Consider the following 14,067-nt stretch of genomic DNA (forward strand, 5'->3'; position numbering starts at 1 on the left):
CTTTCCAGTGTAGCATAAATGGGGTTCTAATCGCCGCGTCCAATTACCAATAGTCTTTGGATGTCTGTATCCAACAGGAAATTACTTCCTTGACAGTTTCACCTGAAGGGGCTCCGACTCACTTGTCCATTAGGTAACTGATAAAATTTAATTGGTAAATTATGAAGTATGGGACAATTTTTAGAGTTTTGTGGCTATAATTAAAGAGCTCGAATTTTTATATTACCATGTTACCTCCCTTACTTTGAGGGAAGCAATTGTTTCTTTATCTTGCCTTGAATCATTTTAAGAAGAAAGGTTTTGAAATGCACTCCCTGCTGGAGTAGGCGACATCCCCACTGATGAACTCAGTAGGCAAAGACAGTTGACTTTGGGGCAGAGTAGCTTTGAGAATGAATGAATGAATGAATGAATGAAAGCTTCAAGGGGGCTGAGGGCCGATTTCCTTTCCTCTTCCCATTTTGAACTAGCTGGCATGACACATGTGGGGACAGCTGAGATCTAAAGTTGGCCCACACACTGGATGGTCCCCCAAAGCCACCATGACTACATGAATCTGAGCCACATCATCTTGCGGCTCCTTTTCTTTCTCAGCAGCATCATGGCCCTGTTCTAACCCTCGCCCCCTGCTCTGCGTACCCACTCTCTGTATGTCTTTCTGCTCAGCTCCCCCTCTCCCAGAAGTCTTCCTGAAGGAGAGCCATAAATCTCCAAACCCAGAGCGCATTATCGAGTTCCTCCTTTGTGCCGAGGGTCCTGGCGGTGCAGAGATGAGTAAAGCCGTGGTCTCTGCCTTCAGAAAGGCCAAGAGCCTCCACTTGTCCTTTGCCTAATTGTGTCCCAATTCACCACATCTTGTTGCCTTAAAACTAACTCTTCCTGCATCAAAGTCTTGCTTGCATCTTCAGTTTTAGGCACATTGCTCAGGTAGCGTGGTGGTGAAGAATCCAGACGTCACAGTCCAATGGATCTTGAGTTCCAATCCCGCGTCTGGGGCTTGTTAGCAGTGTGCCTTTGGGCGAGGTCTGAGCCTCACTTGTTCTGTATAATGAGGCCTCTGGGAGGATTAGATGAGTTAATTTCTGTAAGTTGTTAGAGCGGTTCCTGGCATGTGGCAGGAGCTCAGAAATGGTAGCAGCAGCAGTGCTTCCTTCTAGAGTCGAGGGTAAATGAGGTAATTGCTGGCGTTTAGCATTTAGTAAGATGTCATAGCATGGTTGTCGATGTTTCTTACCGGGTTGTTGAGGGTTACGGGAGGTGGTCAGATAGAGGGCCTCAGCCTTGCCCAGCTTGCAGTAAATGTTCAGGAAAGGGTGATCAGTGTTATCATTTCTGCAGTCAGGGAGTTGGACGAGCTTGGTAGCCCGGTTCTGATGTTGGTCCCTGAACCTTCAAGGGAACGAGGTTGGTTGTCTAATTTTTTGCATCTCCTGTGGCATGGTGCCTTGCCCAAAGCATGTACTCAATAAATATTTTGTGATTGAAGGATTGATCTTGTATATTTTTTAATTCTGTTTTTCTAGAGACAGTGCTAAACAAAGACGTGTTTCTGGGGTGTGAAAGTGTCTCACCGGTCAGCTTTGTGCACGTGGCATGCAGGCATGCGCCCACACACACACACACACACACACACACACACACTTGTAATGCATTCCTTGGCATGTCAGTTTGGAAAACCCGGTGTGGCCATCCTAAGGTCCAGGAGAAGGCCCTGGAATCACCCCGTTGGCCATAGTACAGTCACTGCAGGCCTTCGGATGTGGACCCTGGCCCATGGACAGACGCTTCTCTGCATGGCTAAGGGTACTGATCCTGAACCCCATCAGTTCGGCCAGAGACAGTAAAGGCTGACACACTGATGGGAACCTGGAGGCCTCCTGATGGCCCTCTGGCCGGCACCCTACAGTTCCCCACCTTGGAACCTGCAGAACAGCTGTCCTCTTGTACATCCATCCAGGTGGCCCTGCCTCTCCCTCTTGGGAAAGGAGTGAAGGAACAGCCACGCTGAGAGGGGCAGTATGAAGAAGAATTCACTAAATCGATAGCAGGAGCATTTCCTGGTCCTGTTGTGAGTGTGATGGGGAGGGTGCATTTCGGTTTTGCCTCTCTCCCGAGTCCTCCGCCTTCCTTTTCCCTTCCTGTTTCCTCCTCTGATTCACATCAGTTGCAGGGGTTTTGACTGAGCATCTTCTCCGTGTCTAGTGTTTGTATCTAGACAAGTGTCAGAACTTCAGAGCGAGCAGAGATCTTGGGGACCTGGCGAGGCGGTGGGGCCTGATAGGGAGCTGCCCAGGGCCAGTGCTCCCCCTCGGGCACCCTCGCCTGTGCTCCTGGACTTCATTTCCTGAGGAAATACCCCTTGAGTTGATGTGTTCCCCTCTGTTTCCGCCCTGACTTCTCTGCATATGCAGCCACTTTTCTCCCCGTGGTCGGTCTCACCACACGTTGGTTCAAGGTTCTCTGTGCCTCCCTGACCTCCCACCCCATCTATCGTGGCGCCCCAACAAGCAGTCCACACATTGGTCTCCACTCTCCCGCTTTGCATGCACCCATGTCCAGCAGCTTCTGCCTCCTCCTTTCCTCCCGCATTGACTCAGCAAGGTCCCCAGTGACCTTGTGGTCCCCAAATCTGTGGGAGTCTTCATGCTTTCATTCATTCCACATATGTTTATTGAGGCTCCACTGTGTGCCGAGTGCTGTTCCAGCCGCTTGGGACCCATCAGAGAGAAAAATTAAGACCACTGCCCCCATGCAGCTCGCATCTCTGTCCCGGGCTGCCTGGCCCTCCCTGGAGGTCTGCCGAGTTTGTACTGACTCTTGCGGTGCCCTGCTCCCTGGCTGCGGGGCCCCCTGGGTTTCCTCCAGCCTCGGACCACTGCTTCCTCTCTCCCCTCCCAGCCCCGCACTGCTGCTGTTTTCCGTCTCCGTTGATGGTCCCACCATCCGCAAGCCTGTCTGACTAACCATCATAAAACCTAGCATATTCTAGTAAATTATATATGTTTGTGCATCTGTTTCCTGAACAAGACTTGAGGCCCAGTCTTGACCACTCTCTCACCCTAATTTATTGTGCCACCGAGTCTTCTGAGATTGCTGTCTCATGTCCGTTGCCGTTACCTTCGTCCCGGCCTGCGTTAACCCTTCTTGCAGCAGCCTCTTTCCTAACGTGTCTGTGTGCTGCCCGGCTTCCCTCCCCGTCCCCAGCCATCCTCTGTGCGCTGAGCAGAATGCGCTCCCTGCCATGGGCGTCTCATTCTCATCCCCTGTGCAAAATCGTAAGCGGCCACCTCCCTCGTGTAGGATAAAGTCCACTTTTGAGACCTGCCTTAAAGGGCCCTTTGTAGACCCGGTTCCTGCCAGCCTTCCAGCCTCGTCACCTTACATTCACACACACACACACACACACGCCAGTCACTTTCCCCAGAAGTCACATCTCTCCTGCTTCTCTGCCTAGTGCACATAGCCCCCTCCCGCCTTCTCTTAGCCTGTCCATCCCTTCAGGATACAGGCTGACAGGATCTGGATAGTGACATTCTTCATGCGAGGGGAGCTCAGTCCCTGTCTCAGTCAGGGGGCCCCCTCTGGCCTCCTGGACTGCCTCCGTGTACCCTCTAATAATGATGATTTTGTTGTGTTGTAAATGAGCCTCTGTAGACCAATTTGTCTGACTGGGCTCCAGATGTGGGTGGTGCCTTTCCTGCCTGGGATGGTGTTAGGGGTGGGGGTAGGGAGCATTCCCATGTCTGGGAGTTGAGGGGACAAAGCTTGGAAGGGTGAGGTGGGGTACCTGTGGAGTCCTGGGATACCAGGCCAGGATCCTGATTCTCTCCAAGGCACTTGGGAGTCATGGAGGACTGTGGAACAGGGCCTGGGGGATTTTAGGAGGATGGATGTCATCTTTCCCAGTGCAGTCAGGGTTGACGGCAGAGACAGCACTCTGGGATGGTTCTTTAATCTGCCCTCTGCAGGCCAGGGCCTTGGTCCCTGCCTCAGGGTGAGTGTACAGTGGGGGGACAGAGCAGGGGCTGCAGAGGGACAAGAACCTCTCTCCCTCCCCACCCCCCCCCCCCAACAAGGCCTTGGCAGGGGTGGGGCTTTCCTCTTCCTTCCCTCTTTGTGTGTGTCTGTGTCCTCCCCTCCTTCGGCTCTTACTGTGTTTTTGTCTCACATGAAGATTATCTGTGTTTCTTGGCCAAAGCTTAAGGTCACTGGTGTCCCAGGCAGTTCCTGCTCCTTCTTGTATCCCCATGAAATAAAGTTGCCCAACAGGCCCTGGGTGAGGGACACCTGGCCTTCTGGCACTTGCTTCGAGGCTGGGACTCATCAGCAGGTGGGGCATATCGCGCCTCGAGCCTCAGATGCGGGTGCCGCGGCCTCCGGTCCACCTCCGAGGATGGGCTGAGTTCACACTGGGGTCCAGCCTCTCCCTCTGAGGTTTGGTTTCTTCCTGGGCTACCTGTCCCATGTGGGGTCACAGGCAGCCTCCTGGGGTGCTCGGGGCTGTGATGGAGACTGGCTGCGCCAGACTGAGAAAAAACACTACTGATTTTTAGATGTTATTTAAAATACCACTTCCCGTTAGTAAAGTAAGATTTTGTAGTAATGTATGTAGCTATATCTAAGTGTGTGTGTGAGAGAGAGAGAGAGAGAGAAGGAGAGAGAGAGAGAAAAATATCTTGGAGTATGGCTTTCACCCTAAATATCCACATTAGCCTGGACTTTGTTTATGCGGTCTAGGGGTGTGGAGGGGCTGGTTTGTGGCAAAGCGGGGATAGTGTTTACCTCAGGCCGTGCCTTTGGGCTTAGATTTGGGTTTTCTGTTTATCTGGGGAACTCTTGCCTTTCGTGTTGTTCTTTTTCTTCTCCACTTTGAAGACGATTGGCATATCCCCTTGGGAATATTATTTGCTGAGGAACAGGGATATTTGTGTGCTGGATGTTTTTCATTAACCTTCTTGGCTGTGATTTAATTCATCTGAGTCGCATCACCATCCTCCACTTCTACTTCTCAGGTGCCCTCATACAGGTGGTCCTCGGCAGGTCCCTAGCCACAGGCACAGTGGGCTGGATGCCAGCCCAGAATGGGGTTCTAAGACACGTCCCTCTGGAGCAGGGCGCATTCTTGTAGTGCAGAGAGTGGTAGGAACTAAAGGCGATTCAGAATCAGGATGCAAGAGCAGAGCTCCCGGCCTGACCTCGACTTCTCGCTGAGTGTGCGAGACGCAGGCTTCTGTTGGTATCAGAATGGTACCATAGTGGCCCATTCCCTGACCTGGCACTTAATCTCTTTCCTGCCTCAGTGGAGTAGGGGTGTGTGGAAACTGGGACATCAGGATCACACGCCTAAAATTCCTGCAGAATGGCTTATTTAATTTTTTTTGAGGAAGATTAGCCCTGAGCTAACATCTGCTGTCAGTCCTCATTTTGCTGAGGAAGACTGGCCCTGAGCTAACATCTGTGCCCATCTTCCTCTACTTTATATGTGGGACGCCTGCCACAGCATGGCAAGCTGTGCCATGTCCGCACCCAGGATCCAAACCAGTGAACCCAAGGCCGCCGAAGTGGAACGTGCAAACTTAACAGCTGTGCCACTGGGCCAGCCCCATGAATGGCTTATTTTAAAAACTCATTTATTTGCCTTCCAGCCCTAGTTCACTCAGTTTAACTATGGGCAGAGGAGGATACCCAGTTAGGGCTTCTCTGTATATGCCGTGACACAGGTTCCTGAAGGCTCCCTGTGCTAATCAGCCGGCTGCCCTGCTGACAGGCCTGGTTTACACCCCTGGAGACGCCTTCCCTTTGCTCCATCCTTGTGAACTCGCAGTTCATTTTTCTAGCAAGCTCTAATCCACATGCCTGACTCTTCAGTCAAAAAGTGGGGATCGACATGCAGATTTTGAGTAGGAAACTTTCCAGATGGTAGAGAATAATCAAAAGTGGTCGCAGTAGACTGCTGTCGGCTGTATTCTCCTTCCCTAAGTGTAAACAAGCAAATGAAGGCAAATGCGCCTGGGCCCCGCCTGGTCCAGCTACCCTGGGGCTTGAGAGCCCTGAATAATCCTTTCATTTCGCCAAATACCGGGAAATGCCAGAAGTTCCTTGGGGATGATTCTCCCTGGCACCCGCTCTTGACCATTGCCAATGATTAGTGACTGCCTGTTGCAGACCCATCTGTGACAGTAAGGATTGCCCTGTCTCTTGGTGCTTCCTGCCTCGTGGAGATAAAGGCTGTTTAAAAACTGCGGCAAAGACCACACTGTGGGGTGCTGGTGCGGTGGTTCCTGTTCTGCAATCAAGTCTGAAATGTTACCTAATCTTACCTCTTCAAAATCCCTTGCAGCCTAAAATTCTACAGTCCGAAAGCCTTGCTTTTTTTTCTCTGTTTTGATTTTTAATTTACATTTAAGATGATCTTGCTTCTGAACAGGTGGCTTTTGGCCAAAATTAAAAATATTTTGTCCTGACCAATGTGTGTGTTTTAGGAAAATCCACATTGCAGCCAGTCATCTGAACTCTGCCATGTGGTGCAGGAGAAATGCATTTTAAGAACACTGATATTCTAAACAATTATTTTGGGTGTGCACTTCTTTGTCTTTATTAGGTTTTTAGCTTCCATAAGGAGGGGTTTATGAGTAGCCTGTGCTCTTCGAGTGAGGGGAAAGCTATCGGGAGTCAGCGAAGGAGAGTGAAGTATATAATCATGTAAGAGTGTTAGAAATTTTGATCCAGGGCTCTTTCTTGAGGGGACGGATGAGGGTATTAGTCAGGCCTTCAGAGAAGAAAGATGTTTATTCATGCAAACGTATATATTTTATCTGAGGCCATCTGTAAGGCACGTAGTCGCTCAAGTTCAATCTATGAAGCATATGTCGCATCAGTGTGCAGTCTTCTTAACGTTTTAATGAGGTGGTGCATATAAAGGCCATGGGGAAGCACTATCCCAACGCCACCTCCTGTTTTTGAGTCCTTGATGGACTTCTCACATTGAGGATAGATAGCATGGCAAGTTCAATCTTTATATGTATCTTTTTAAAAAGCCCAAGTTCAGGGGCCGGCCTGGTGGCGCAGGGGGTAAGTGCACACGTTCTGCTTCGGTGGCCTGGGGTTCACCGGTTCGGATCCCGGGTGTGGACATGGCACCGCTTGGCAAGCCATGCTGTGGCAGGCATCCCACATAGAAAGTAGAGGAAGATGGGTGTGGATGTTAGCTCAGGGCCAGTCTTCCTCAGCAAAAAGAGGAGGATTGGCAGCAGATGTTAGCTCAGGGCTAATCTTTCTCAAAAAAATTTTTAAAACTCTAAGTGACCCTTTCTAAATTCCTCCATATCCCAATATAAAGTTTAGACTTTGGGACTGATGAATATAATAAAGCAAATAATCTAATTTTGTCATAGCTGTTCCGATTATGAGTTTTTCTCATAAATATACATTGTCATTTTTAATTCAATATAAACTGCATTCAAGACTGTTAATGATGATCTCTTCAGCATGTGAACACGGCTCACAGAGAATCAGTTTGTGTGTGTATGTGTTTAGCTTTGCCTCATTCTCAGATCAAGGCAGTTTTTCAAGTGAGAAAACCACAATCGCTGGGCATTGTTAAAAGCCACATGGGAAGGCACTGTCAGAACTCTGCCCCCTGGTTTCAGGTGCTCGGCCCTCCCAGCCAGACTCTGATCATCCCAAATGGAGAATTTAGAAAGCAAGAGTGAAAAGCATCTTTGTTTCAGCTGTCTCTGCCTTCTCCCAAGCGATGGAGAGGATGCAAACCCACGTGCATGGAGTCCCAGCCGAGAAAACGCGTGCAGCTTATCAGGCCGACTCATGAAGCCAGAACTTCGGGGAACGAACACTCCAGGAAAGAAGGGCTAAAGACTTATTAAAAAAAGACTCTGTCCCACCAATGGGGCGTGACTTTCAAATGTTTTCCTGGTGACTGAAATTTTCCTGTCCACTGCCTCAGCAGAAAGATGCAAAATCAATTTCGGGAAAGCCTGAGTCGGGGCCATTTGGCTTCCCGAGAAGAGGCTGCATTGGGAGAGAGGACGTTCCTCCTGGCTCCTCCTGGCCTTCTGAGGGAGGAGGTAGCGATGGCCTTGCTGTCCCTCCTGGGGTCACGGTTCGGGCTTGTGCTCCACTTGGTGCTTCAGCCCATGGGTGGACATGGTGGTGTCCATGGGACAGAGTGGATCGGAGCAGACGCCTCATCCCCTGTCTGTCCTTGGTGGCTAGTCTGTGAACACAGCCCCTTCCAAGTATCTCTGTTTGGATGTATCTGCCCAGAAAGACACAGCATAAACCAAACCAAAGGGTTGAGTACGTGCTACCTAAAAGAAGGCAATGAGCCTGCCTCCATCACAGCTCTTCTCTTTGATCTTCAGTGCCCAGATATCAACTTGCAGTGAACAGAGAGCAGATAGGGGCATTCGGAAGCCCATGTGCCCAATGTCCGTGGGTGGCAGGCTGACAGGTTAACTCGAGAGGCCTTCCTTTCTTGCTGTGTCAGACGTAGCTGATACCCGGACTCGTGGTCACAAGGTAGAGAAGCAGTAATATCTTTTAAACTTTGGGAAGACCTCTCAGCAGGTTGTCAGTGTAAGGCCGTGTTTTGGGTGTTGACCAATAAGTGGAATCAGGAAACGGTAGCCTTTTGGAGCTGAGGCTGGAGAGGACCTTTAAGGACATCCCTTCTGATCGCCTGAGTTGGCCTTATCCTTTCAGTGCTCATCTGTAAAATGGGGATATTATTAGTCGCTACCTTGCCAGGGTTGTTGTGAGAATTACGTGAGATAATTTATATAAGCCCCTTAGATTCATGCCTGGCTCTGAGGAAGCACTAGATAACCTTAACTGCCATTAAGTTGTTGGTGTTAATGGATTAAAAACCGGTCCAGAGAGGTAAAATATTTGGCCTGCGGTCACCCAGCTGCCCCACAGCAGAGCTGGGACCGGAATCCTAGCATGCTACGCTTTGCTGGAAGCAACTGTTTCGCCAGCCTCCTTGGTGTAGTTGCAACCAAGAGCTCGGATTCACGTGCCCCTAATAGAACACGGCATGTGGAACGGTTTGCGTTTTGTTATGGCTACGCAAGCACGCTCAATGTCACTGCTTTTGTGCCTGATGCTCTGTTGTAGTTAAAAGTTCAATGAAGCTTTCTGTGTGTGCGTGAGAGAGAGAAAGAGATGTGGCCCCTCCTATGTAATTGAGTGTTCTCCCTCTGCCTTAGTGTATTAGCACGTTGTCACTTTTAACCCTTCACCCACTGAGCCTGGCGTTTAAAATGCTATTAAACGCAATAATGTTTCCTATAAACAGCCTCCGAGGGATGGGACATAATTGGAATGACATTTTTAATAGGCTCCTGTTACAGCCCCTCTGTGCTACACAAACCAAACCAGCGCCCGCAGAGAGAAGCTTGTTAGTCGTTTTGTCCCTGGTCTGAGGTTGGGAGAGGGTTATGGAGGGAAGTTTTGGGGCCAAAGGAGCTTTTAAAGTAGAGAGGGTGGTTTTTATGCTGGAGAAGTAGAGCGGCTTCTTTTGACTAATCTCTATGTTTTTTAATTAATGGATGTGAAGAATCCAGGGGCTGATGCCCCTTCCTCCTTCAAGTGGCTCTGAGAAAGCTTAGAGCCAGACTTCTGGCCACCTTTAGCCAATGAGTAGGACATCATGGTATGTGATCTCGTGGATCAGCCTCATTCCTTGCTCCGTCTCTTTGCCTTTGATATATTTTTTTTGGTCCCCTTCTGCTTACTTTTCATGTTGCGTTCTATTTTATGTGCCATGTTGTGGGTATCCCAAATTTGTTTTTGGAACAAATTTTTTAAAAATCAAGTTGAATGTTGCCTTTTCTACTTGTAACGTTGTGAGGCCTTTGGAGGCCACTTTCCATCTCTGTGCCCCAGCTTCAGCTTCCTCGTCCGTGAAACGGGGAAACTGACACCATCTTTCTGAGACTCGGTCAAGTGGGAGCAAGCATGGCTGCCGACAAAGAAAGTTTCATGTTTTGGAATGACCTGCTGCTTCTACCAGAGGGGTAGGAATGGAAAAATACTGGAATCTAGTATTTTTGCCTTAATCAGAGTCCTAGATCCAATTGTCCTCTTAGAATCGCGTTCAGGAAACATTTGTTAAGCATTCATCTGTGGTTACTAAATAGTATAGCTGCTTGCAGTATTAGTTCATCAAATAGGTATTTATGAAATTGGGTTGAAGATGATCAAGGCAAGTAAGATCCATACTTTCCTAGAACTTATGTTCCAGCGAAGAGAGAGTTTAAAAACAAAGATAAACCTCATAAAGCTGTCCACTTAACATGGGTGAATTTTATGGTGTGTAGATTATACCGCAACAAAGGTGTTATAAAAGAAGGTTTGGCCCTCGGAGCTGGCGTTCACATGTGCCTCGCTACAGTCGATCCTCATTCTTTGCGGATTGCATATGTGCCCATGCTCCTAAGTTGCTAAAATTTATTTTTAACCTCAAAGTCACTACTCATAGCAATGTGGTGGTCGCTTTGGGACGTGCACAGAGCAGTGAAAAATCTGAGTCCCTGATGAGCGTGTTCCTGGCTGAGGTCGGATAAGAGGATGCTCTGCCCTCTCGTTGCAGCTCTCCTGCTGCAGGCAAGCGTCCTTATAGTCTGTGTAGTGCCACACTTATTGCATTTTTGTGCTTTTTCTTGGTGAATTTGCTGTTTAAAATGGCCCTCAAGTGTGGTGCTAAAGTGCTGTCAGGTGTTCCTTAGCACAAGAAGGCCGTGACGTGCCTTCCTGAGAACATACATGTGTTAGATGAGCTTCCTTAAGCATGAGTTAGAGTGCTGCTTGCTGGTCACGAGTTCAGTGTTTGCGCTGTGACAGAGGATATCAAATACTGCATCCTGAAACAAAAACACAGGTAAAACAAGGTTATGTATCGATCAGTTGATGGAAATGTGTGACCAGAGACTGTGGGAACCTAACTCTGTATTTCTCCTAGGAGCAATGGTTCAGTATCCACTAATTCAGTGTTCGCAGTGACTTCATAGACGCAGAACCACCGTGAATAATGAGAACTGACTGAATATTCAGGAATAAGGCAAGAATATATGTAGAGCTCATAGATCAAAAGTCTGTCTTCCTTAAAAAAAAAAAGGTGGGGTTATTCTTCTGTTAGAAGGAATAGCGGACTCTATCCCTTTGTGTACACTCCCACCGACAGCCTGTTTTATTTGGCTCAGCTTTTCAGTGTTAAACAGTAGGGGTAACCCTGTGGGAAATGTTAATGAAAAGCACCAGTATGTATAAGGAAGGTTTTATTATATACCCACTCATTTATATGTGGGCGTTAGTAAACATAGGTTGACCTCCACATTTTACGTGTAACTGTACTTGAATGCTTTCGTGTACATCGAATGGATTTGTACCTTGGCCTATTTGTTACCAACAACCATTGATTAACAGAGCTACAAAAGTGATTTAAATATTATTTAATAACTTACAGCTATTTTAAAATTTTTTCACTCTTTAATCCCTTGTGTCAGTAAACACAGTCCAAGTTATAATGCCACAAGAACATAAAATAAATTCCAAATGGATAAGCGCATAGGAAAAGCTCTCAGAGAACTGACACCAAACATGCAGAAAGGGACATGAATATGGCCTGGGGAGAGAGAAGAAAGCAAAGAACATAGAGTGAATGTTAGATTTTTACTTACGTATTTCTGAATTGGTTCAGTTTTTTAAAGTATATGTATTTCTCTTGAAGTTAAAATTTACTTAAAAAATAAATTAAATTAATTCTATGAAGGACACAGAGAAGGTTCCAAGGCAGACTGGCCAGAGAGGCCTGCCTCGAGAGCGTGATGAGACAGTCTTGGCACAAGCGGCTGTCCGACTGGGCTGCAGGTTGGAATGCTCTGGGGAGCTTGATGACGTGCTGAAGCCCCACAGGTCGGGTTTAATTGGCGGGGGGTGGCCCAGGCATAGAGATTTTAAAAGCCCATCCCAGGGATCAAATGTGCAGCCAGGGTTGAACACCAGCGCTCTAGGCACTGAGTAATAATGTATCTTACAAATGGACACTGGCCAACTGAGGGAGGCTCTCTGGGGGTTCCCACAGTTGCTGGGGCTCTGGGGCACTTCAGGGGCAGAGCTGTGGGGACCACAGTGGAAGCATCTTGGCAGGCGCACGGCACTGACCAGCACTTCCTCCATTCCCACCCAAGATTCAGAGCCCAGGAGAGGGTGTCCGATTGGCTGGCCTCTGTCCTGGAGAGAGGGTCTGGCCCCTGCATCCTTCCAGGAGGAAGGTTTCACCAGAGTGACCCCCCCCACACCCTGTGCACACACACAGCTGGGGAGAGGTGCTCCTCAGGAAACTCTGGTGCTCTCGGGAAGAGGAGAATGGGTGCTTGTGGGCCAGAACCCCATGAGGCCCCCTCCGCTCCACGGCCTTAAAAGACGCGTGTGTTTCCTGAATGAATTGAAGGAGAGATTTGTGCTTAAGGCATGGGACAGCGTTTGGTCAATATTTTCTTCTTGCCTGCTCTCTTGCCTTTCTCCTCTCTCCTACCTCCGTCCCATTTCCTCCAGCTTCCTCTGATCTTCTCTCATAGGGATTTCGGCCTGAGAACAGGAGGTTTACCCTCAAAGGAGTCCTGGCAGACAATATGGAGAGCCAGGTGGTCTCGTCAGGGATGACCAGCGTGACTGGAGGAGGAGGGTTGGGGAGACCACCGTGGCTGGAGTGGGGGTGGGGGGGGAGTGTAGGTGGTTTAGCAGCTGGATAGGTCTCAAGGAGAAGGCTATGGGTGACAGGTGACAGAGAGGACAGCTGGAGTGACGGCACTGGGGCTGAACGAGAAGTACAGTTGAGTGAGGCAAGCCAGCACAGACTCAGCGTTTGATTTGCATCTTCTCCAGTGAGCAGTTACTGAGTGCTTACTGTGTGCACCTGGGTTAGTGGCTTGGGCAGGGTGTGAGGGTAGACGAGGCAGCACAGTCCCTGCCCTCAAGGAGTGACACTGAGAGAACCATCTGGAAGGGATGACACAGCAGGGTGTGGGCCTGAGCACTTGGGAGGAAGGGCTCCTGTGAGCAGGGGGCAGGGGCAGGGTTCCCAGAGGCGTTACAGCTGAGCTGGGTTAGGAAGGATGTGGGATTCTTATCAATGGAGCCTTTTCCTTTCTTTGTGGGGGAGGGTATAAAAGTAGGGTACCAAATGAGAGGGGCTAAAACCCCCAAAGGAAGTGGTGAGTGGCACATTTTGGCTGAAACAAAGTACATCTATTCTACAGAAGTAAAGCCATGTGCCACGTGATGACATTTTGGTCAATGAGAGACGGCACATACGACAGTGGTCCCACAGGATTAGTACCACAGAGCCTAGGTGTGCAGTAGGCTGTACCATCTAGGTGTGTGTCTATGATGTTTCTACAAAGAGGAAATCACCTAATGATGCACGTCTCAGAATGTGTCCCTGCCGTTACGTGATGCATGACTGTACAGGCGTTTGGACTGGAAGGGAGGTCGGGAACATACTGGAAGAGGTCTCGAGGACCAAAGTAATAGATTTTGGGTCGGGGGAGGAAGACCTGTGAGACCTGTGTATTCGGATAGGGTGTTGAGTTTTCCAGAGCACCTTCTCGTACCTAATCCCATTTGACTTTGCCCCTGCCAGTTTGGCAGAGCATGCCTGAGGCAGCAGCACAGAGACGTGGGAAGGCTCGTGCATCACCACGTACAAAGAGCAAATGACCCCCCCACTGCAGAGAAACGGGCTTGTTGACGGGGAGAGTTTTTCTCTTTAATGGGGAGGGTGGTCTCTGGGCTAGGCCAGGGACAGTGACCTCCCTCTGTGCTGTCATGAGTGACGAGGGGGTCTGTACTGCCTCATTCTCCGGTGTCCATGCTGCTTTTGCCCCACCCAGAGTGTCTCCCCTCACACCCACGGTGCATCCTTCAAAACTTGTTGTTTAGAGGAGAAGCAGGAACTCTTTACTGATAAGGTGTCTCCAGGGGCCTCCTGGAAAAGGCTCGGCTCTGGGCCTCCTCACCTGCCCTCGCACATGCTCCGGAACAGTG

General features: G+C 49.2%; 1 protein-coding gene across 1 annotated transcript in view; it reads left to right on the top strand.

Annotated features, from left to right (window-relative positions):
* TRAM2 (translocation associated membrane protein 2) overlaps positions 1 to 14,067 on the top strand; it is a 76,368-nt gene that overhangs the window by 24,543 nt on the left and 37,758 nt on the right. The gene's annotated exons all lie outside the window — the stretch shown is intronic.

The sequence above is a fragment of the Equus asinus genome, chromosome 8, assembly GCF_041296235.1.
Source record: "Equus asinus isolate D_3611 breed Donkey chromosome 8, EquAss-T2T_v2, whole genome shotgun sequence".
Classification (NCBI taxonomy): domain Eukaryota; kingdom Metazoa; phylum Chordata; class Mammalia; order Perissodactyla; family Equidae; genus Equus; species Equus asinus.